Source organism: Stegostoma tigrinum, chromosome 2, assembly GCF_030684315.1.
Source record: "Stegostoma tigrinum isolate sSteTig4 chromosome 2, sSteTig4.hap1, whole genome shotgun sequence".
Classification (NCBI taxonomy): Eukaryota; Metazoa; Chordata; class Chondrichthyes; order Orectolobiformes; family Stegostomatidae; genus Stegostoma; species Stegostoma tigrinum.
The window spans coordinates 53442306-53465411 of NC_081355.1; the positions used below are offsets into that span (position 1 = coordinate 53442306).

Genomic DNA, 23106 nt, shown 5'->3' on the forward strand with positions numbered 1-23106 from the left:
TTATTGCTAGCAGATCTTTCAATTCCTTGTCATTTTCATGCAGCCATTCTGCTCTTTTCAGAGCTGAACCTGAAGCTCTCATTTGTAATATCCAGTGCAGTAACTTTGATATATTTCCAGAGTTCTTCTGGAGTGGAACCAGCGGTGAGCTTGGTGTTCCAGATTGAACGTAAGGCTTGTTTATTTCTGAATGCCTTTAAGATGTAGTTTTTAGGTTTCTGCCTGAAAATTTCTTTGGGTTTGTCGCTTGTGTTTGCTTGAATTGGAAGTTCAGTTTTGGTCAATCAAGCCAGTGCCTTTATGATAGTCAACACACTTTAGGTCACATGTGAAATATCAGGGGCCAGTGTCTATACCAGAAATTTATTCTTGTTGTTTTAACTACAAAAAAATTGCTTCAAAATAATGTTTTGTTATGGCAACTGCTTTTCTGCACAGAGTTCCAAGAGTAGACATCTGTTTTCGTTGGAGACACTTCCTTCCATATTGGGTGGTTATAGCCAGCTATAGGGCTGAAATTGCCAAGGTTCACAATTTCGCCCTTAGCTGGGAGGTTCTGGATTAGTTTGCAGAGATCTGTGTAGAACTTGTCTTTTGACAACTGGGTTATCCTTCATGGTTGTAACAAATGCGAATAAGAGTTGAGTGCTCCCTGTCTTTGCAGGGTTGAGTGGAAGCGGTGAGGTGCAGTCACATGATATATTTGAGACTGGGTAATTGGCAGGCTTGAAAACCACAATATTTTAAAAATGCTAAACATTTGGAGTTTCTTTGCATGCTTGGAATTAAATAAATCAATAGTGAATGAAAATATTCACATTAGCAAGATTAATTTTGTTAGTAAAGTACATGTGTAGTACTGAAATTAATGTAAGCATTAAAACAGAATTCTACCAGAATGAATGTTTCAGTTTTGAATCTTTCAGTTCTAATATCACTACAAAGAAAAGAAAGAGCAATAGCTTTAATGAGCAAAGTCAACGTAAATTTTCGTTTAATGAACTGTAGTAAAGCTTTTAACTAACAATCAGTGACATATAAATACAGCTGACAGCATGGTTTATTTTGTTGATGCACACTTCCTCAACTACAGAACTTTCACATTTGTCATGTCAGCAATTCGGCAAGCTATTATTATGTAAAAAGAAATGTTGAAGGTCACATTTGACCAACAGGAAAGTTTGGCAATGAGAACAGTAATAACAAAGTTAAACATCCAAATCTATATGCAAGAGATGAAATTATTATTGCAGTCCATTCACTGTGTTGAAAACCTTTGCCTTCAAGCATTCTAGCATTCCTTTATTTGTTCCACTGGACTTTTGCTTCAAGTAATGACTCAAAGTTGGTGGACATTCTACAGGGATTGCCAGACCATTAAGTGTTTACACATGACCTATTAATACTTTCTCTTGCCCAGGAAATGATGGACGTAAACCTTTTTTCATGTTATAAATACATGCTTATTGTTGTTGTGGTGGTAGTTGATTTTAGCACCATTGACCTTTTTGTGCTTCCAACTCCCACTTGCCCTTCACCCTCCCTGCTCCATCATTGGCCATGTGCCTTCAGCCATTCAAGTGTCACAATCTGGGGCTGACCCAAAATCTGTTGCCTGTTATATTTTAAAAAGGATCTGAAAATAAAGTCTTTGACCTAAAATCAAGTATAGAACTAACAAATTATATGCAACATGTGTGCTATTTAAGTGCCAATTAATTGACACCTCCAGCAGTATCACCAACGTTGAATTCAAGGTGATAAAACTTTACATTGGGGAAAACAGTGGGATGAACTAGGCACCATACTTGGGATGTTGGCTCAGTAAAAGTTCGGCATTGGCCTTATTAACATAAAACCAGTGAGCCGTGAATGGCAATTTGTATCTCCACGCAGCCTGCCAGTCAGGGACCCAAAGAATTCAGAGTCTGTAATGTGGACCAGCTTGCAAGAAAGTGCTGGTCTGTTCCATCTGATTTCATATTACTGTAATTACTGTTACAATGTCAACTATATATTGTACCTTTTTTGAGGATATTGCTGCTATATTGATAGTTACATTTTTGTGTGGGTCATTTATCATCACACTGTGGGATGAGTATGGTAGGAAACTGATTATGTTGTTGTCATAAGGTTATCAAGGAATAAATTGCAATTGTACATAGCATATAACTTGTATTTCCGTAAACTAATTTAGAGGATCCACAGCTTAGAAACTACACACATGCACATTGTCTGTGTGCTAGTATCTGCCTGCAAAGTTGACCACCAGTGAATGTTACATGTTGTGGCCTTATAATTGAAGGTTGTCAAAACGATAATATGTAGCCTGGATGACAACTGTCCTTCAAAGTTCACATCACTGCTTACCTGCAGTGCTATCTTTGTACAAGAGGCATCCAATATGGGAGGTATAATGTGTCAGAGTAGAGGGTACAAATACCTTGGCTGTGATGTGTTGGAATTGATCTGCTTCGGAAATAGCTTTAAAGAGAAATTATTTGAAATTCTCCCTAACTCCTTTGGCTGTCAATTCAGTGTTTCCATCTCTTTTGGAATTAATTACATTCAGCGAGGCAGAAAAATAATCCTAATCCAAATGAAAATTTATGTAATCAAACATTTTTTACATACTATGATGTAATAATATGACAGTACAACAATATAAAAACACTAGTTAAATTCTCAAAAAAGATACAAGATCCTTCTTATGCTGGATAATTATCACCCGGCTAGCAAAACATCATGTTCTTTAGATAATACTTTCCAGACAGCAAACATCTCATCTGTTCAGCTGATAATTAAATCTATTTTAAGGCTTTGCTTACTTCTTTTTCACAACCATGTCAGCACTGTGGAATAGATTGGGATCAGAATGAAAAGTTTTTAAATGCTGCATATCTCCATACCAAGCATTGCTAGCTAGATGAAAAGACAGATAATGAAGGAGTTATTTAAACTTCTCCTGATTATGGGTTGATACTGGGTAATCAATCCTAATCACTTTGACAGTTGAGTGAAATATTGAGTGCTTTTACATGAACATAAAACATCCTGTGGCAGAACAAATGGAGAAGCAACTCTCCCAGTTACCTGGCCAGTATTTATCCTGGAACAAACATCATTAAAAGAAATTATATAGTGATTATTACGTTGCTGCTTCATTGCTTATAAACTAGTTACGTTTCCTACATTAGAACGTCTGGTTACATTTCATAAGAACTTCATTGACTGTAAAGTAGCAAGGCTATGAAAGGTGCTATAACAATGCAAGTTTTTAAAAAAACATTTTGGAATAGGTTTAATGAGTTAGTGTAAATTACTTGTTTGGTGAAAAATTTGTTAGGTTAAACAGAGTCTTAAGTCACTTTTATTGATAGTTGAAATTTACTAGGTGGGCCGTTGGTTGAGCATTCCCACCAACATGCCTGTTATTTATTTGATCAGTTCCCAACTTGTTAATGTTGAGATCACACCTTTGTGCTAACTTAACAACTGGAACTTTGCCTGGTGACTAGTGGAGTGCACCAAAAATAGTACTGATTTGGTTGTGCTGAATCTGGGTAGAAACTGTACCCTTTAAAAACAAGTAGCAGTGGACTGGTCACACGAAGTTCCTCTAAGCCAGAGAACTTTTTCTTTTAGATGCAGATGTGTTTCAGTAACAGCTATTGGCCATCAAACGGGTGAGGGAGTACCTCCATCAAAAGGTGGAATCTGCGGCTCTCACTGGTACTAACCTTGAGGGAATAAGGATATGTAATTTGGGGGATGGTGCCATTCCATAATATATTAGCCTTATCAATCAGCAGCCACTTAAAGGCATAATTCCATTGTTGCTAATATTAACTCGCATGCAAGCTACCCTGTCATCCAGCGCGTACAGCAACTTAGAGTGGCTAACTTACCTCATCGTTTGGTTGGGCTGGGGTAGTGGTGCATCAACAAAGAAACTGAGTACGTGGAAAAGGGACTGTGCATTGGGAAGGGAAAACCTTCTGAATGCGACCTCTCCTCCTTCCTGCTAATCCCCTCATTTTATCTGTCTTCCAGTGATGCCCACACTGCAATTCCCCCCTCCTCCTTCCATTTTGTGTTCCCATGGATTTTCATGGAATAAGCTTCATTTGGTTTTAATATCAGTCCATGTCAGTTGAAAATCCTATATTGATCTCGGCACAATTACGTTGATAAAAAGTTTAGTGGTTACAAGAATATTTAAACTCAGTTCTTCTAATGTTGTTTTTAATGCTTGACTTGTGTGTTTTAATCCAGGGAAGGGGAGAAAATAATAAACAAAAAAACAAGAACAGCAGATGCTGGAAATTAGAAACAAAGACAGATATTGCTGGAAAACATGAGGCCTGGCAACATCTGTGGAGAATAAGTAAAGTTAACATTTCGAGTCGAGGATCACTAGCCCTGAAATGTTAAATCTACTTTCTCTCCACAGGTGTTGCTAGACCTGCTGAAATTTTCCAGTAATTTGAGAGTTTGTTTCTGGATAGAAAAAATTTGGCTAAATTTAATTAATTCTGTCAGCCAAAATTGTAAAAAGAAATAAAAAAGGGGGGCAATGAGCCCTACTTCCCAAAGTCTGTTTTTTTTAGTGTATTTGTAGAAAATTCTTCTTCCACCAAACAGGGAACTTGAGCATCTGACCCTTATTCACCACAGCATAATTAAGACAGAGAGAAAGAGGCAAACTGGTTTTCCTGCCTTGCTGCTCCTGTACTGGGAACACTGGGTGTTAGCAATGGATGATTGGCAATAAATGTGGGGTGCAGCAGGAATGTCTCTGACTGCTTCACAGGGAGGGACACAGGTAGTTACTATATCTGGAAGTTTGCAGAAAGCAAGATGCCTGAAAAAAATTCTTCAGGATATTTCCACTGTTTAAACTGATTAATACCCTTTTACGATGCCGGAGCTCCCTAAACAATGGTGGTCTCCCTCTGTGAGGTGTGTATCCAAATGCATCAAACGTCAAGATGTTGCACCTCCAGCAATGAACGCAACCTGGAGGAAAAACCAGTACAGTTTCTTTTACCTCCTGTACTGTAAGATACTGTTTGCTCCCTAATACTATTGCTTTTCATTAATGGAGAATTACTTTTTGTACGATAAAAATACAACTTGTTTCTAGTTAACTAAATTAGTTTTTTGAGCCATTGTGAATGAAACTGTGCTTTGTCTTGCATATCGAAACAAAAATCAACTTTGGATGTGAGTTTGCTCGCTGAGCTGGAAGGTTCATTTTCAGACGTTTCATCACCACTCTGGGTAACATCATCAGCGAGTGTCTGGTGAAGCGCTGGTGTTATGTCCCGCTTTCTATTTATCTGTTTGGGTTTCCTTGGGTTGGTGATGTCATTTCCTGTTCTTTTTCTCAGGGGATGGTAGATTGATTTGGAGCCTATGTGTTTGTTGACGGAGTTCGGGTTGGAACGCCATGCTCCTAGGAATTCTCGTGCGTGTTTCTGTTTGGCTTGTCCTATGATGGATGTGTTGTCCCAATCAAAGTGGTGTCCTTCCTCATCTGTATGTAAGGATACAAGTGATAGTGGATCATGTCTTTTTATGGCTTTTTATGTTTGTGTATCCTAGTGGCTAGCTTTCTGCCTGTTTGTCCAATGTAGTGTTTGTCACAGTTCATGCAAGGTTTTTTTAACAAGCAAAACGAACGTCGTTTGCAAAATACCTTGCAAGAACTGTGACAAACACTACGTTGGACAAACAGGCAGAAAACTAGCCACCAAGATACACGAACATCAACTAGCCACAAAAAGACATGATCCACTATCACTAGTATCCTTACATACAAATGAGGAAGGACACCACTTTGATTGGGACAACACATCCATCCTAGGACTAGCCAAACAGAGACATGCACGAGAATTCCTAGAAGCATGGCATTCCAACCGAAACGCCATCAACAAACACATTGGCTCCAAATCAATCTACCATCCTTGGAGAAAAAGAACAGGAAATGACACCTCCAATGCAGGAAATGACATCACCAACCCAAGGAAACCTAAACAGATAAATAGAAAGCGTGACATAACACCAGCGCTTCGTTGGAGGCTCACTGTTGATGTTACCTAGAGTGGTGACCGATTATCTGGGAACAAACCTTCCAGCTCAGTGAACCAGCTTGCATCTGGAACAAAATAACTTACTGTCTTGTGGACCAAGAGGAGGAGAGCGCTGTGTTGGAGGTGGAAGGAAGACATCGGGTTGGCTGTGCACCCTTGCAACCGGTGGATCTTAATGCTGGCTTCGGCCTAACGCTGGTTCAGGGGAGCAGCCAACCTGCAACGATGGCTGCGGCAAGTGCTTGTGCCCCAGGTCAGGGGGTCCAGAACACCATCCGTGTTTCCGTGAAGAAGGTGGATGAAGGTGCACCTGTGGACTGCTGCACCTTGTTCGTGAAGAGGATCCTGTTGGACTGTTGTGGGTTCGCTGCTGTGGAAATTTACTGTCTGCAGGATTTCCCCGGAGGAGGTTTTTACGATGTGACCTTCAGGAGTGCCAAGCTTTGCAAGCGCTTCCTGGAGGTTTAAGGAGAAAGGAGGTGAGGGCCCCCTCTCTGTATCGACCGCTGTCGTGATGCCAGCGCAGAGGAGCCGTATGGTGACTGTACACGTACAACCCGCATGTGCCAGCAGTTGATGTCCTGACCTTCCTTGGAAGGTACGTGAAGGTGGAAGGGGACCTAACTGACATCATGGACCCCTTTGGCATCTGGACCAGTAAGAGGCAGGTCAAGGTGACGCTGAGGATGGGCACAGACGGGAACATTGTACACCCACCGTCCAGCTTCGCGATCGGCGGGAGCAAGGGCTACCTGACGTACGCAGGGCAACCTAAAGTCTGCCATGCCTGTGGTAGGTCAGGTCACGTGGCGGCCAACTGCAAAGCCACCATCTGCAGGGAGGAGGGACACCTTGCAAAGGATTACCCACAAGAAAATAGCTGCAACCTTTTGCGGGGAAGCGGGCCACCTCTATAGGGCATGCCCGCGGCGGGAGACCACCTATGCCCAGGTCGTATGCAGGGCCAGCCCCCCGCGCCCCCCCCCCCCCCCACCCCCCCTTCCCCGAGGAGAGGAAGGCACCAGGGCCCTGCAAGGACCCCACTAATGTGCAGGAGGGCCAGGTCGTGCAGGAGGGCCCAGCCCCGCAGGATGCGCCCGAGGCCAGAAAAGCGCCCCTCCAGGCTCCGCTCCACCCCGACAACCCAGAGTCGATGGAGGCGGCGACAGGCGACCCAGGGGAGTGGACAACGGTCCGGAAAGCGAGGAGGAAGGTGCGTTGGCGGGTCCAGGGACCGCAACCATCAGGCGGGAAGAGGCAGCTACAGGGGGGCTATAAAAGCTCCTCTGACGAGGGAGATTCGGAGAGGGCCCTCCCAAAGCAGAAGCTAAAGATCCCGAGGGAGAAGGAAAGCAGCACCCCACTTCCAGGTGATGGGAGGTGTCCTGAGGCTCCCTCCGACACCCAGTCATGTGCTGCTGGAGCACTGGAGGGCCCCCCGGAATTCCAGGCGGGAAGGAGGAAACAGCGCGTCCCCAGCCTGACCCAGAGCCGGACTCTCCTGCCTCCGTACCCCCGACGGGGGGATGCCACCCGGAAGGCAGCACGGACAGTTTCCTGAGCCCGGAGAGTGTCCAGCAGTTAGCCCGGGCAATGGGCATGAAGGGACAGATGGAGGGGCTGGACCTTGGACTTGTGGAGGGTACTGCGGTTACTGCCCACAATGGGGGTACGAGTTGCGAGCATTAATGTGCGCAGCGTCAAGTCCACCGCAAGATGTGTGTCCACGTTGGCCTACCTGACCACCGTCAAGGCGGACCTCCTGTGGGATACCGCACCTCAGCAGGTACGGGAAATGGTCCGGCGCCTGGACCTGTGGGCCTTCAATCTGGTCGGGGGGTAATGACTGTCGCTCCTCAGGCCTGGCTGTTCTGCTGCGGGGGCGCAACGTCACCGTCTCTCAAGTTCAGTAGGTGGTGGGGGGGGTGGGGAGGGGGGCGCTTCCTAATGACTGACGTCACCTACAGGAACGCTCCCCTGAGGCTGATCAACGTGTACGCCCTAGCGGTATGGAGTGAGCGGTTGGCCGTCCTGCAGCAGCTTCCACCCCTGCTGGCTACGTCCAGGCCGGTCATCCTAGGCGGAGATCGATGCAGATGGAAGATCCGGCATGGGGACAGCGGGTGGGGGGAGTCAACTGGACGTCACGTCCAGATTCCTGATGGGCACGGTGAAGGACGCCGAGCTGCTCAACATCTTCAGCACCCCTGCAGAAGGAGCGCAGCAGAGGCACACCTGGTCGTGGCCAGACGGGTCTATTCGCTCAAGGATAGACTTCCTGTTTGTGTCACGGGTGTTCTCAGTCCACCGGCGTCGAGCCGGTGTTCTTCTCTGACCACTGCCTCCTGCTGGCCGACTGTCACTTACAGGACGACCAGCCGGCCGGCAAGGGGACGTGGATGCTCAACACGACTCTGTTGTCCCCAGAGAACGCCGAGGAGCTTAGGAGGGATTACGCCGGTTGGAGAACCGTGAAACCCCTCTGAGTCTCCGGGCGACTGGTGGGAGATGGTGAAGGAGAACATCAAGAGGTTCTTTGTCCTCAAGGGTGTTCGGAAGGCGAGAGAGAGGCGGGGAAAGCTGTCGCGACTCCAGAAAAGGGTGCAGAACCTGCTCCTTCTGCAGTCGATGGGGGTCGATGTCATGGAGGACCTCCGGGAGGTGAGGGGCCAGCAAGCCTTGCTCTTTGCCGCGGAGGCCTCCAGGATAATCTTCCGGTCCAGGGTCCGCTCCGTGGAGCAGGATGAGACGTGCTCACGTTCCTTCTTTCAGAAGGTGCACAAAGAGAGCTCTGTGCTTAGCCGGCTGAAGGAGGACGACGGCTCGGCGACGTCGTCTCGGCCTGACATTTTGAGGATCAGCAGATCCTTCTATGCCGGACTGTACGACACGAAGCGAACGGACAGCACGGCCTCCGAGTCGTTCCTGTCGTCTATCACGGAGGTCTTAGACGACGGCACGAGGGAGTGGCTGGACCGGCCGATATCCCTGGATGAGCAGACCAGAGCCCTCAAGTCCTTGGAGAGGAATAAGACTCCCGGGAGCAACGGCTTACCGGTCGAGCTGTATTCCGCTGTGGGACCTGGTCGGCCAGGACCTGCTGGAGGTGTACGATAGAGCGCTTCGGGCAGGGGAAATGTGCAAGTCCATGAGGAAGGGCATCATCACCCTCATTTACAAGAGGAAGGGGGAGAGGGAAGACATTAAGAATTGGCGTCCCATTTCACTATTGAACGTGGACTACAAAATCCTGGCCAAGGTCATAGCCAACTGGGTCAGGTCTGTCCTGGAGTCGGTGATTCACCCTGACCAAACCTGTGCTGTGCCGGGCAGGAAGATCGCTGAGAGCCTCGCGCTCATCAGGGATACGATCGCCTATGTGCAGGACAGGCGGGTGGACACCTGCCTCGTCAGCCTGGACCAGGAGAAGGCCTTCGACAGGGTCTCTCATGCTTACATGAGGGACGTCCTCTCCAAATTGGGGTTCGGGGAGGGCATCCGCAAATGGATCCGGCTGCTCTACGCCAACATCGTTAGCGCAGTCTCGATCAACGGGTGGGACTCAGACAGTTGTCCTGTTAGATCTGGAGTCAGGCAGGGCTGCCCGCTCTCTCCTGCCTTGTTCGTGTGCTGTGTGGAGCCCTTTGCATCCATCAGGAAGGACGTGAGCCTGAAGGGCGTGACTATTCCAGGCAGCGGAGGCCTTCAGGTCAAGACCTCCCTGTACATGGACGACGTCGCCGTCTTCTGCACCGATCGTCGGTCGGTCCTTCATCCCCTTCACCATCGGGACAGACTACCTGAAGGTGCTGGGTGTTTAGCTCGGTGGAGCTGGGGCGTGCACTAAGACTTGGGAGGAGCGTATCACCAAACTGAAGCAGAAGCTGGGCAGGTGGACGCTCGGGTCCCTCTCCATCGCGGGTAAGCACCTGGTTGTCAGGTGCGAGGGGCTTTCGGTACTGTTCTATGTGGCACAGGCCTGGCCTATTGCCTGGACCTGTGCCGCTGCGGTCACCCGGGCCATCTTCCACTTCGTTTGGGGGTCGAGGCTGGACCAGATCCGCAGGGACACCATGTACAAAGACCTGGAAAATAGGGGAAAGGGCGTACCGAATGCCACCCTCGCCCTGGCTACCTTTTTGTGTGCGGCTGCATCACGCTGTGCGTAGATCCTCAGTACACAAACACCAAGTGTCACTACTTACTGAGGTTCTACCTGTCCCCGGTGTTGCGAAGGATGGGCCTGGCCTTGTTGCTATGGAATGCTCCGAGTAGTTGGACCGTCCTGTACCACCTGTCCTTCGTGGAGAAATTTTTGAAAGGAAACACCTTTGACCACAAGGCCGTCAGGCAATGGTCAGCACATAGTATCCTCGAGACCCTTCGGGAAAAGGAGAGGGTGGATCCCGTCGTGTGGTTCCCCACGCAGACTGCCAAAGTCGTTTGGCAGAATGCCTCATCGCCAGAACTTCCAAACAAGCACAAGGACATTGCTTGGCTGGCGGTGAGAGGGGCTCTGCCAGTGAGATCTTTTATGCATGCCCAGAACCTCTGCGCCACCGCACGCTGCCCTTGAGGCGGCTGCGGGGGGGACGAGACTGTTGATCACCTCCTTCTGGAGTGTGCCTATGCGCAGGAGGTCTGGAGGGGGATGCAGTGGTATTTGTCGAGGTTCGTCCCAAGCAGCTCCGTGACGCGGGACTCCGTGCTCTATGGGCTGTTTCCCGGGATGCACACCGAGACCAACATCAACTGCGCCTGGAGGACCATCAATGCAGTGAAAGAAGCTCTTTGGTCTGCCCGCAACTTGCTGGTCTGCCAGCTGAAAGAACTGATCCTGACCGAGTGTTGCAGACTGGCGCACTCCAAGGTCCAGGACTACGTGCTAAGGGACGCGTAAAGCTTGGGGCAGCCGCCGCCAAGGCGCAGTGGGGAAAGACCACCGTATGAAACCCCTCGTCCAGAATGGAAAAAAGGGCCCTATCTGGTAACTGGGCCCAGCTGGCGCCTTCCCCAACTGGTCAGGGGGCCAACGGGGACTGTGCGGGGTGATGACTGCCAGGGTATTTTCTTTGCTTTGTTTTTTTTCTTTTTTTTTGCCTTTAGTTGGTGTACGTACTCGCTGGGTAACCCAGAGCGGTTTGCATGACTGGGTAGGTGTATAAATATGTTTTATTTTTTGTACATCTTATGAATAAAGTATATTTTTTGAAATAAAAAAAGGTGATGCCAAGTCTGAAAACGAACCTTCCAGCTCAGTGAGCAAACTCACATCCAGAACCTCAAACTGAGCTACAAATCTTCTCAAAACTCACTAAAAATCAACTTTATCTGCCCTCATTCCATTTGATGGAATAAAAAATTCCTTTAAATTTATGTTCTGATTGTGGAAGTGGAACTCCTCACTGTGAGACTAGCAGCATCCTTATAACTATTGTAGTTAATTTTGGCGCTCACTTTTTCAAAAATTAATTTCTGAACATTCTCAGTTAAGACAACTAGAACAATGCAAGGGCATATAATTTGCCCTCTAATTTTTCATTATTCATTCTATCCAGATTAGTTTTGTTACATTGCTACCTTGTGAAATAAAACTAAAACGCAAGATTTGCGAGAGAATTAATTCTCTGGAAGGGAAGAACATGGGCAGTATGAAAAATTGAGGAAATGGCACCAGCTACATAGTTTGTGTCACCTCAACAAAAGAGCAATGAGATGAATAGAGGTTTAGCTGATGTAAGGAATTTTCGAAGATTAATTCTGAAAGGTTTATGAAAGATCAATGAAATTTTAGTTATTGTAGGTTTAGGCTTGTGAAAAATATCATAGTATTTTATGTTTGTGGTTTCATTTAATTTACTTATGCAGTTTAAGGGAATAATCAGAATCCATTGGGTTGAACTTTGCGGTTCATTTGGAGGTCATGTGGCAGGCTGGGAATTTGTGGAATTGGACATAGGACTGGTAACAGTGCATTTTCTATATCTGATTTTCCAAGAAACAAATCGACCTTGCACTGAGGAAACCCTTTAAAACGTATGCACTATTAAGACAATTAAAAAGCAAATAAAGAGTCACTTCACAGGCGTAATGATTCTTTGGTATTGTACATTGTGCATGACAAGGTAAGAAATTCAAGTACACAACGATAGGGAATTAACACATCAAGCTGTTGTCATTGCAGTGCCATTAAACGTGAAAGCGGCAGGAAATGAGCTAGCCTTTGTGCAAGGCTAGGTCAAATGGAAGGTACTTTTTTTTTTGAAGAAAAATTTGGACGGCTGCCGCAACTGTAATGTCATGTCATGGATGGCTTATTGGACAGCATCTGAATACATCAAGTTTGAAATAGATGTGGCTTACAAAGCCCAGAGTTCAACAGGTTTTTGTTTTGATGAGCAGCAGTCCTCAATTCAACAGTATCGTTAACTGTGCCAAAACCTCATAAAGCTGACCCCAAGTCTACTTATTAACAGTAGGGACTTCCATTTATTCCAAAACTAATATGCGATGATTGTAAGAGGATTCTATTGGTTTGTGCAAAATTTCCAGAGAACTCTGGTGACGCCTTTGACCTGCAACAGTGTCTTAGCTCTTCAGAACTCTGTACAACTCTCCATAGGTATGTTCTAGATGACAAGGTGTGATCTCTGAAGGCCTAGCTGCAAATACCCAGTGCACATCTCACTACAGAGTCACAAAAGAGGCTAAATAAGTACCTCCTATTTGTCAGGACAACAAAACAGCCAACTATTAACTTCATGAAAATGCATTTCAGATATTGAGGAACAATTTCCGCATGCTGTTCAATGCTCGTTCACAATGGTGTTACATAGTGGTGGTATGCTGTATCCTGCAAAACCTGAAACTTTAAACAGGATTTGAGCTGACATTTAAAGGATATTGGAAAAAGTCGCCTTCTACTGACGAAAAAGATAATAAGTCAGGTATGATAGGCAACTCAATGTTTTCTTTCCCCACTATGTAGGATCTTGGCTCCTATGCCAGCAGTTGCACTGACATTCAAATAGCAGCTGATATACCACCCACTTCCACACACAAAGTCTTTGCTCTAATAAACATTCCATATTATGTCCTGTGTTGAGAATCTAAAGTTTCATGATACACCCGTGTCTACCTTATTTCCAATCCCATGATAAAAGATCCTGGGGAGTAGCAAAGATAATAGGAACTGCAGATGCTGGAGAATCCAAGATAACAAGGTGTGGAGCTGGATGAACACAGCAGGCCAAGCAGCATCTTAGGAGCACAAAAGCTGACGTTAAGGCATGTTTGGATGTGTTTGCAAAGAGAGAGAGCTTCAAAGGATATGGGGCATAAGGACGTGACAGTGATAAGAGTGTGATGTTTGACATGTCAGAGTTGCCGCTCATCTCCCCAGATCTCAGAAGCTCTTTTGAGGTGATTTCTGCACTGGCTGCACATCTTTTGCACTGTAATCTGACTGTAACTTCCAGCTAAGTCTTTTATTTTTCTTTCGGTGAAGCTTGGCTCCTGATACCATCCTCAGGATCAAGAATGTGCCTCTGTGCCCTCACAGCTTTCAGTGTTATTTGAAGTGTCGTATCAATTGTGGAGCTGCCCTTCCCCTCTGACATTTATTTTACTTCTCCTTTTCACTTTTGCAGCTTTTGTGTGCAAAAATGTGGGAACCTTAATTGGGCTTCTGATTGCTCTGCCAACACATTTGTCCTAAGGGACAGCAAATTAGAAATGCCCAGTTGACTGCATAGCCTGTAGAAAATATTCACTGAGGAGAGCTGATATTCACACAATTGGATTGCTAACTCATGTACATCAGTGGCTCTTGTGCTTTCTCAAATTATATCTTGCCCATTCTCGGTTCTAATCCCACTCTTACAGATTTCCCTCACTTTGGATTATATTTGAGTTTAAATGTTTATCTGTACTCCTGAAAATGCCACAATTATCATGACCTCAAAAAATCTTTAAGGTCATAGATTCCACATTCTTCAGTTGGTGCATGACAAGTTGATGCTTGTTTATCTCCTTTTGTATTAATACCAAACAAAAATTTAAAACTTCTTCATTGCTAACAATTGAAAATAATCTTTCCCTACTACAACCATATCTCAAAACCCTTTAAATATTTTGAACACTCTTTTATGTTTGTCTACTTTGGTTAATACAAGACTAAATTTTTTTTTAACTCTTGCATTATCATAATTTTTTTAAATCTCTGGTATCATTCTAATGAATGTTTGTAGTCTTCAGTTGCTTTAATTATCGAAACCAAAAGTTGCACTTGGAATTCTGCTTTCTAATCGTAAATTCACTTTGTTGCACTTTAAAGTGGCAGCAAAGAAATGTACTTTTAAAATAAATTTTTCATATATCTTTGTGATTGAAGTTTCAGTTACACGGAATGGATGGTTGGAGTTGTGAAGGGAGGGGGCTGTTGTGGTGGATGAGTGGTCCCAGCAAGAACTGTTGACGACATCATGTTGGTCTGCATTTATCAGCAGTTGATGGTGAGTCAAGGGTGAATGATGGTGATTTTACACAACTGGAAACTGAAGAACAAGTGATGTTGATTGATCTTTCAATTGTACAATATTTTTGGCCCATAAGACCTTTTACAGAGAGTGCATAGAGACCATGGGACATCGGAACCCTAGTAAGTGTATAAGGGTGGCAATGGCAAGGTAGCTAAGATCATTGCTCCTTTTGAAGCTGTGGGGTTAGGTAGCTCATCCTGTTTAAGGTAACTGCAGTATGACCAAAGTGATATGCATTGTGATAGGGAAATTAATGCGTCGTGGATCTGGACTTGAGCTGCCATCATGCCATTACAGATGACACTTGACACTTAGTTCATCTGGGTGGCTGTGTGTGTGTGCGTGCGTATGCATGTGTGTGCAGGCGTTTGCATTAGGAAGCAACTAGCTCATTTACCCTTCAGTCCAAGGCTTGGGCCTTGTCTAACCAGAAGATGGGTCAATTTGAGAGCAGCATCTTCCAAAACTGTGACCTTTACCACCTAGTTACACCATCACCTGCAAGTTCTGTTCCAAGCTGCACAGCATCCTAACTTGGAACTTTATCGCCATTCCTTCACTGTTATTGGTCCAAATCCTGGAACTCCCTTTCTAACTGTATTTAGGTGCCCCCATATCCCAAGGATTGCAACAGTTCAGGAAGGTAACACACCACCACCTGCTCTTGGGCAACTATGATGGGCATTGACTGCTGGCTTAGTTGGTGATGCCCTATCTCATGAATGAATTAAAGAAATCCTGTAGGGGTAACTGCAGGATGGGAAAATGACAGGTGACTACTGAGGCAACTGTGAGTAGGCACCGGCACTGAGGAAGTTATGCTGTAGTAAGAGAATGCCCATAGAAGGCCTGGAAGGGATTCCATTGCATCATTGATCAATTGAGCTACAGCCAATGCAGGAAGATCCTGCAGGCATTTACAAAGTATTATGAAAACCACCATGATACCAACCTACCAACTTTATAAATGACCTGGATGAGGGCGTAGAAGGATGGGTTAGTAAATTTGCGGACGACACTAAGGTCGGTGGAGTTGTGGATAGTGACGAAGGATGCTGTAGATTGCAGAGAGACTTTGATAAGCTGCAGAGCTGGGCTGAGAGGTGGCAAATAGAGTTTAATGCAGACAAGTGTGAGGTGATGCACTTTGGTAGGAGTAACCAGAAGGCAAAGTATTGGGCTAATGGTAAGATTCTTGGTAGTGTAGATGAGCAGAGAGATCTCGGTGTCCATGTACACAGATCCTTGAAAGTTGCCACCCAGGTTGACAGGGCTGTTAAGAAGGCGTACAATGTTTTAGCTTTTATTAATAGAAGGATCGAGTTCCAGAACCAAGAGGTTATGGTGAAGCTGTACAAAACTCTGGTGCGGCTGCATTTGGAGTACTGTGTACAGTTCTGGTCACCGCATTATAAGAAGGATGTGGAAGCTTTGGAAAGGGTGCAGAGGAGGATGTTGGCTAGTATGGAGGGAAGGTCTTACGAGGAAAGGCTGAGGGACTTGAGGCTGTTTTCATTAGAGAGTTGAAGGTTGAGAGGTGACTTATTTGAAACATATGAAATAATCAGAGTATGAATAATATTATAACGTTCTGTCATAATGGAGTGTTTGACAGAAAAGGCCAATGATCTTTTTTTTAAATCATAGTGGTGGGTTACTGAAATGTCCAAATGAAATTGAATTTTATGTACTCTGAACACTAACTCACTTTTGGGAGATATAAATAATTGCATAGGTAGGATTATGGAATTTGACTTAACAAAACAGATTGACCTAAATTTGTTTTTTCTCCATCACAGAGATAACTGCTAACTTCTGTTTTGCACTGGTTAGATTTGCTGGTTGGTGAATAAAACATGCACCAACTGGTGATTTTTGTCAAGGAAGATTGTTTTTGTACTTGAATACAGTTAGAAATTCATCATTTGATTTGAAGTCCAGTTGTAGGCTGATAGGTAATGAGGAACATAACCAAAAAATGCAGGAGAATATGAGCTGGGCAGAGCCATGCAAGTAGAACTCAGTCTGGAAAAGTGTTCGGGTAACACACTTCAGGGGAGCTAACAATGCAAATGCTAACACTATATGAAAGGTAGGACTGCGAAAAGTACTGAGGATCAGAGGAACCTTCCTGAGCGTATCTATAGATCCCTGAGGTAGATTAGATAGTTGCAAGGCATATGGGATACTCCCCTTTATTAGCTGAAGCAAAGAATACAAGAGCAAGGAAGTTATACTGGAACTGTAAAATACACAACTGGAATATTGCATTCAGTTCTGGTTGTCACACTTTAGAAAGGAAGTGATTTTCCTTAAAGTGTGCAGAATGAGATTCACCACGATGCTGCCTAGTCTGGAGAGTCTGAGGTTTGAGGAAAAATTGGATAGATTGGTTGTCCTCCTTGGAGCAGTAAAGGTTGAGAGGTGACTTGATAGAGTTGTATAAGATTATAAGGAGCATAGATAGGGTGGATAAGAAGGCATTCTTTCAATTAGTCAGAGGTCACATAACTAGGGGAGATAGACTTAAGGTAACCAGTAGAAGGCTGAGAGTAGAGTTGAGGAGAAATGTTTTCATTTGTAGGGTAGTGGTAGTCTGGTATTCAGTCAGAAATTCTTGTAACATTTCAGCAGCATTTAGCCATTCATGTGTATTACTATAATCTCTAGGATAAATCTGGAGAATGAGAGTAGTAGGGTCAGACCTGTTGACTCGTGCAGGCATGACAGAACAACTGGCTGCCTCCTGTGCTGTAAATCTCTGAGAGTCCACATATACATCAATTTGCATATACAGCAGAATCTTAATACATTTGCATATATGCACAAGTGCATTCCCGATTTGTCATTATTCCAGGTTGGAATTTGTGATGCTGCTATTCCTTTGAAAACACATATTCAAAAAATAAATAATTGCAGTTGGCTACCAGTATAAATGAAATTATCTTTCAAATCTTTCTTCCTCATTTTGGGTAGAAATTACAGCAGGGGTTTATTTTATATACCAGAAGTATTACATAATTTTAAGTATAGTTTATAAATATTCTGTGTGGCAAAGATTTGTGCTAAATTGGAGACTTGGGAATGTTTTCGAAGCCAATAAAAGAAGACTTTAAAATAAAGGAGGGAGCAAATAAAGTATGAGGATAAATTAACAAGTAAAATGAACAGAAAGAGCTTCTTCAAATATGTAAAAAGGAAGAGAGAGACAATAATGAACATTGGGCCCTTAGAGAATGAGGCTGGGGAACTAATGGGAACCCAGAAAATACAAGTGAAATGTACAAACACTTTGCATCGGTCTTCATAATAGATGATACTAATAGCATACAAAACATCCTAAATAAAAGTGAGGGATGAGGAAATAAAGTCAATGACTATCACTAGTGCAAAAGTATTAGGGAAGCTAATGAGGCTAAAGGCTAATAAGTTTCCTGGACCTGATGGATTGCATCCTAGGATTTTAAAGATGATGGATTCACTGGTAGTAATCTTACAAAAATCCTTAAATTCTGGACAAGTCCCACAGGATTGAAAACTGTCAATATAACTGCCTAATTCAAAAAGGGAGGGAAACGAAAAAACAGCTAACTTTAGGCCAGTTAGCTTAACATCTGTGACTGGGAAAATGTTAAGAGTCTATTATGAAGGATGCAATAGCAGCACATTTAGAAGCCGACAATGTAATCAAGAAGAGTTAGCATGGTTTCATGAAGGGGAAAATCATGCCTGAAAATTTTTTAGTTGCATTTTCAAGATAGTGACCTGTAATTATTGGAGCGCCACAGGGTTCAGTGCTGTGGCCATGAATATTCACAATATATATGAATACCTTGGGTGATTTGAGGTGTATGTACTACTGCAACTTTGTGGATGACACAAAAATTGGTGGGAAGGCAAGTGGTGAAGATGACCCAAGGAGTTGAGAGGGATGTAGACAGGTTAAGTGAATGGGCAAAAACTTGGCAGATGGAATGTAATGTGGGAACTTGAGGTTATGCATTTCTGTGGGACGAATAGCAGAGCTGAATATTATTTAAATGAGAAAAGACTGCCGAAACCTGCAACACAGAGATTTGGGCTTCCTGGTGTGTGGATCAAAAAACGCTAGCATCAAAGTTCAGCAGGTAATGAGGAAGGCAAACGGAATGGAGTATCAAAGTAGGGAGGTCTTGCTAAATCTGTATAAGGCACTACTAGTTAGACCACAGCTGAAATACTGTGAACTTTTTTGTTGTAAACTTCCCCTTTTAAGGGAAGAAAAATTAGCACTGGCAGGTATCCAGAGAAGGTTCACTCAGCTGATCCTCAGTAAGGAGGAATTTTCTTTTGAGGAGAGATGAGTAGGTTGTGCTTGAACTCATTGGAGGTTTGGAGAATAAGAGGAGGATTTATTGAAATGTGAGATTTTTTGGAGCTGTGACAGGGTAAGCATGGAGTAGTTCTTTCCCCAATGGGAATGTCAAAGACCAGAGAACATAATTTTGGAGTAAGGAGTCTCCCTTCTAAAACAGATGAGGAGGATTTTTTTTCATTCTGAGGCTGGTGAATCTGTGGAATTCTTTAATGCAGACAGCTGTTGAGGCTGTGTCAATAAATATGTTCAAAGTTGTGATAGATTTTTAATCAGTAAGGGAATTGAGGATTAAGGGCTGCAAGCAGAAAAATGGAGTTAAGGATTGTTGAATCATCTATGGTTGCATTGAATGGTGGAGAAAACTCAATGGGCCAAATAGCCTATTTCTGCACCGATGTCTTAAAGTTTTACATGGTAAACTGTAGCCCCCCAGCTGGAGTATTGGGGCAGATGGATTATGTATGATACATGTATAGAAACATCCAGTGGTTATTTCTTTTGGCTCAGTTGCATTGAGTATTTTGAGGGGTATTTTACCCACAAAATTTTGTGATTTCTTATGTACATGCCTCTTAACCACTGACCTTGCCCCTATGGTACAGTTCCCAAAAGAACTTGCTTTTGAGCATTTATATGCCAAAATCCTGGCATCCCTGATACCCATGATAACAAAGTGTGGAGCTGGATGAACACAGCAGGCCAAGCAGCCTCTTAGAAACACAAAAGCTGATGTTTCGGGCCTAGACCCTTCATCAGAAAAAAGTTTTTTTCTGATGAAGGGTCTAGGCCCGAAACATCAGCTTTTGTGCTCCTAAGATGCTGCTTGGCCTGCTGTGTTCATCCAGCTCCACACTTTGTTACCTCGGATTCTCCAGCATCTGTAGTTCCCATTATCCCTGACCCATGCCATCTCTAAAAGGCTGCTGTGCACCCGGACATGTAGTCCCTTTCCGACGTCGTTCTCTCTGGTCAAGGACATTTCCTGAAGATGTCAGAAAAGGGTAAGATGGCACTACAATGTTTTTCCAGGGCCTGGAGATCTTGTTTGAGGGCAAATACAAAGGAGAGAAGTCCTCTCTGAGCGCTGACAGAGGAGGCTGCACCACCACATCCTGGCAGCCTCGTCTTTGGTCATCACCAGGGTCAGTGCCATCTCCACTGGTCTTGTGGAATGGCCAGCATTGCCAAAAGTAGGCCAGTGGATGACCTTCTCTGCTGCTCCCACGTAAGTGCCACATTGTTCTCGATGCTACCTCATACTTTCTTTCTGTTGCTACACCCACCTCTCATCAAGGTTAATACTCTGCCACCTTATACTATTGTCTGCACCATCTGCCCTTTTTCACTCTGAATCCCCAACTTCCAAGACTACTAACTTTGTACGCACCTATGTTACCTCCTCACTCCCACAGAACAGTACACCTCCTTTCAACCACTAATACCAGCACTAACGACCATACCATGCACTTTATCACCTTATTCAATCCCTTTCACTTTTTCTTGGAGAAACAGGCTACAATTTGGAAAAGCGCCCTGGTTGCTGTCTGACATTAGACTGCTCAATCCCTTTTGAGAAAGGAATCCAGCTCTTTCCAGGAGAAGACTGCGACCGCTTCTGTGGGGATGCCAGGACATCCATGGCTCACCAACAGAGTAAGTATTGCTCTTCATTGCAACGCATCTCTCAGTTGACCCGCTGTCAGTTTCATCCATTGCACACTAATTCTAATCACTGACTATGATGCCTTCTCTCTTGTATTTTGCAGGTACCAGCATATCCACCATCACCAAGGTGAAACTACTGGCTTCCCCAGATGCCACAACTGTGACCTCTAAGGCTGAATGTATGGAGGCCTCAGGAACCATTGACAAGGCTGCCTCCTGCACTTCTCACCATCTTGGATTCTGATAACTCATTAGTCTTAGGAAGTGAGTGAGCACCTGACGATGACAGTTCCACATCTGCCACATCAGTGGAGAAACAGCCTAGAGCACTATCATTTGGAGGACTGCCAGAAATCTGGTTTATTATTCTACAGCTGTTTCATTACCCTGCTGTGTAACATCATCAGTGCAGTCTCCAAAGAAGTACCATTGTGTTTTTCCGCCTGGTTTTTAAACTCTAGTCTGTTGAGTTGGATTACCTCAAGCTACCGTATGTCAGGAACACATCAAATCTAACCACCAGATTCCTACGACTGCTGGGCATCAGAGTGGCACACAAACTCACATCAACCCTACGACAACTGCTCCCGAACGAAAGACCCATTACACGCTATGGACAGGACCAATGCCATATATAAGATTCCCTGTAGAGACTGTCACAAACACTACATTGGAAAAACAGGAAGGAAATTAACAACAAGGATACACGAACACCAACTGGCTACAAAAAGACATGACTAATACTCACTCACTCTCTATCCACATGGATGAGGAGAACCACCAATTCAACTGGAACAAGCAAAGCAGACACAAGCACTGGAGTTCCTAGAAGCCTGGTACTCCATAAAGAAAGCCATCAACAAACACGTAGATAACAAAGTGTGGAGCTGGATGAGCACAGTAGGCCAAGCAGCATCTTAGGAGCACAAAAGCTAACGTTTCGGGCCTAGACCCTTAGATCTCGACCCCATATACACTCCACTGCGATGGAAAACCAGAAGTGAGGTAATTCCGCTCAACGGACTCCAGAGTTTAAAAACCAGGCGGGAAAACACAATGGCGCTTCATCGGAGGCTGCACTGATGATGTTACCCAGCAGGGTAGCAATACATCTGCAGAACAACAATGAACCAGCTCGGTGAGCCAACCAACTACAATATTTTGTCCATTCTGCCACAAATCTTGCATTCGCCCATTTTTCTCAAACTTCTGATATAATTCTGTTGATTGTGGTCAATTTGAAGATTGTCATTAAGAAATTAGATAATTGAAAATATGCTACCTGTATAGTTTCCTATTTGAAATGGTGGTGCAAAGGCAATATTCAGGCTTTTAAAACTGGAGAATTTGATCCACCTTTAAAAAAAAAAATTGGTTGTAGAGCTGGATGAACACAGCAGGCCAAGCAGCATCATAGGAGCAGGAAGGCTGACATTTCGGGCCTAGACCCCCCTCCAGAAATTCTGAAGAAGGGCCTAGGCCCGAACGGTCAGCCTTTCTGCTGCTGTGAATGCTGCTTGGCCTGCTGTGTTCATCCAGCTCTACACCTTGTTATCTCAGATTCTCCAGCATCTGCAGTGCCTACTATCTCTTTCTTAAAACAAAATTGGTCAGCTTTAAAGTTGTAAAATTAATCGTAAGCATAAAATTTAAGTAAATTGCCTAGTTCCATTGGAAGAAGTTGTTACAATAAAGAATCACTGTTCTTGTCAGGTTTTACATATCAGGCAGACGTTATGTTCTCTACTGACAGAATGTCGTATATGGGGCATGTTAAATGTCTGTAAGATATATCACGTAATCACAGAATATAATCATTTATGCATGCACAGTTTGACCACTTGCAATCATTTTTTTTTGCGTCTGAAATGTGGATGCAGATTCTTGAAGATCTCAAAATCTTGGATGAAATGTACATATTAAAACCTTGATTGGCATGAATATCTAAGATTCAGTAGAATATGATCAAAACCAAGCCATGTTTGTATCGAAATTCTTAATTTGGTCCCAAATGCCGTTGAAACTTCACACTGCAACTGTAATGTTTTTTAACACACAAACTAGAGAAAATATGCACGCTGGTAACCTGTGCCTTTCTTTTTACTCTGTACCCTCATCTACTCAATCTTTTCAGGATAATTCAGCAAAATTGCTGTGGAAGGCCCTTGGTAATTATTAGAGCTCTGCTGGATGGAAAAACCAAGTATCCAGCATTTATATTAGTTTTGAATGGACTGTAATTTTACACTTAACATATTAGGTACAGCAGAGCTCAGTCATATTTCTAGATAAGCAGATAGAGTAAAATGAACTTAGTGTACAGAATCTTCTTTGTTAGATAGATATCTTGAGGTCTGTCTGCAGAAGGGCTGAGATACTCATAATGACACTTGGGAGGAATGACTGCCAGATCTTGTATATATCAGGCACTTAAATGGAAACTGCCTGG

At 44.1% G+C, this 23106-nt stretch overlaps 1 protein-coding gene across 3 annotated transcripts in view; it reads left to right on the top strand.

Moving 5' to 3' along the window:
- Positions 1-23106, top strand: part of LOC125448020 (adenylate cyclase type 2-like) — a 591455-nt gene that overhangs the window by 83410 nt on the left and 484939 nt on the right. Inside the window, exons 2-4 of one of the 3 annotated variants that reach the window (XM_059653944.1) lie at positions 20022-20217; positions 20505-20645; positions 20759-20921. The exons of the other annotated variants lie outside the window; for them this stretch is intronic. The gene's annotated coding sequence lies outside the window, so the exon portion shown is untranslated. The remainder of the gene's footprint in view (positions 1-20021; positions 20218-20504; positions 20646-20758; positions 20922-23106) is intronic. 3 annotated transcript variants of the gene reach the window in all.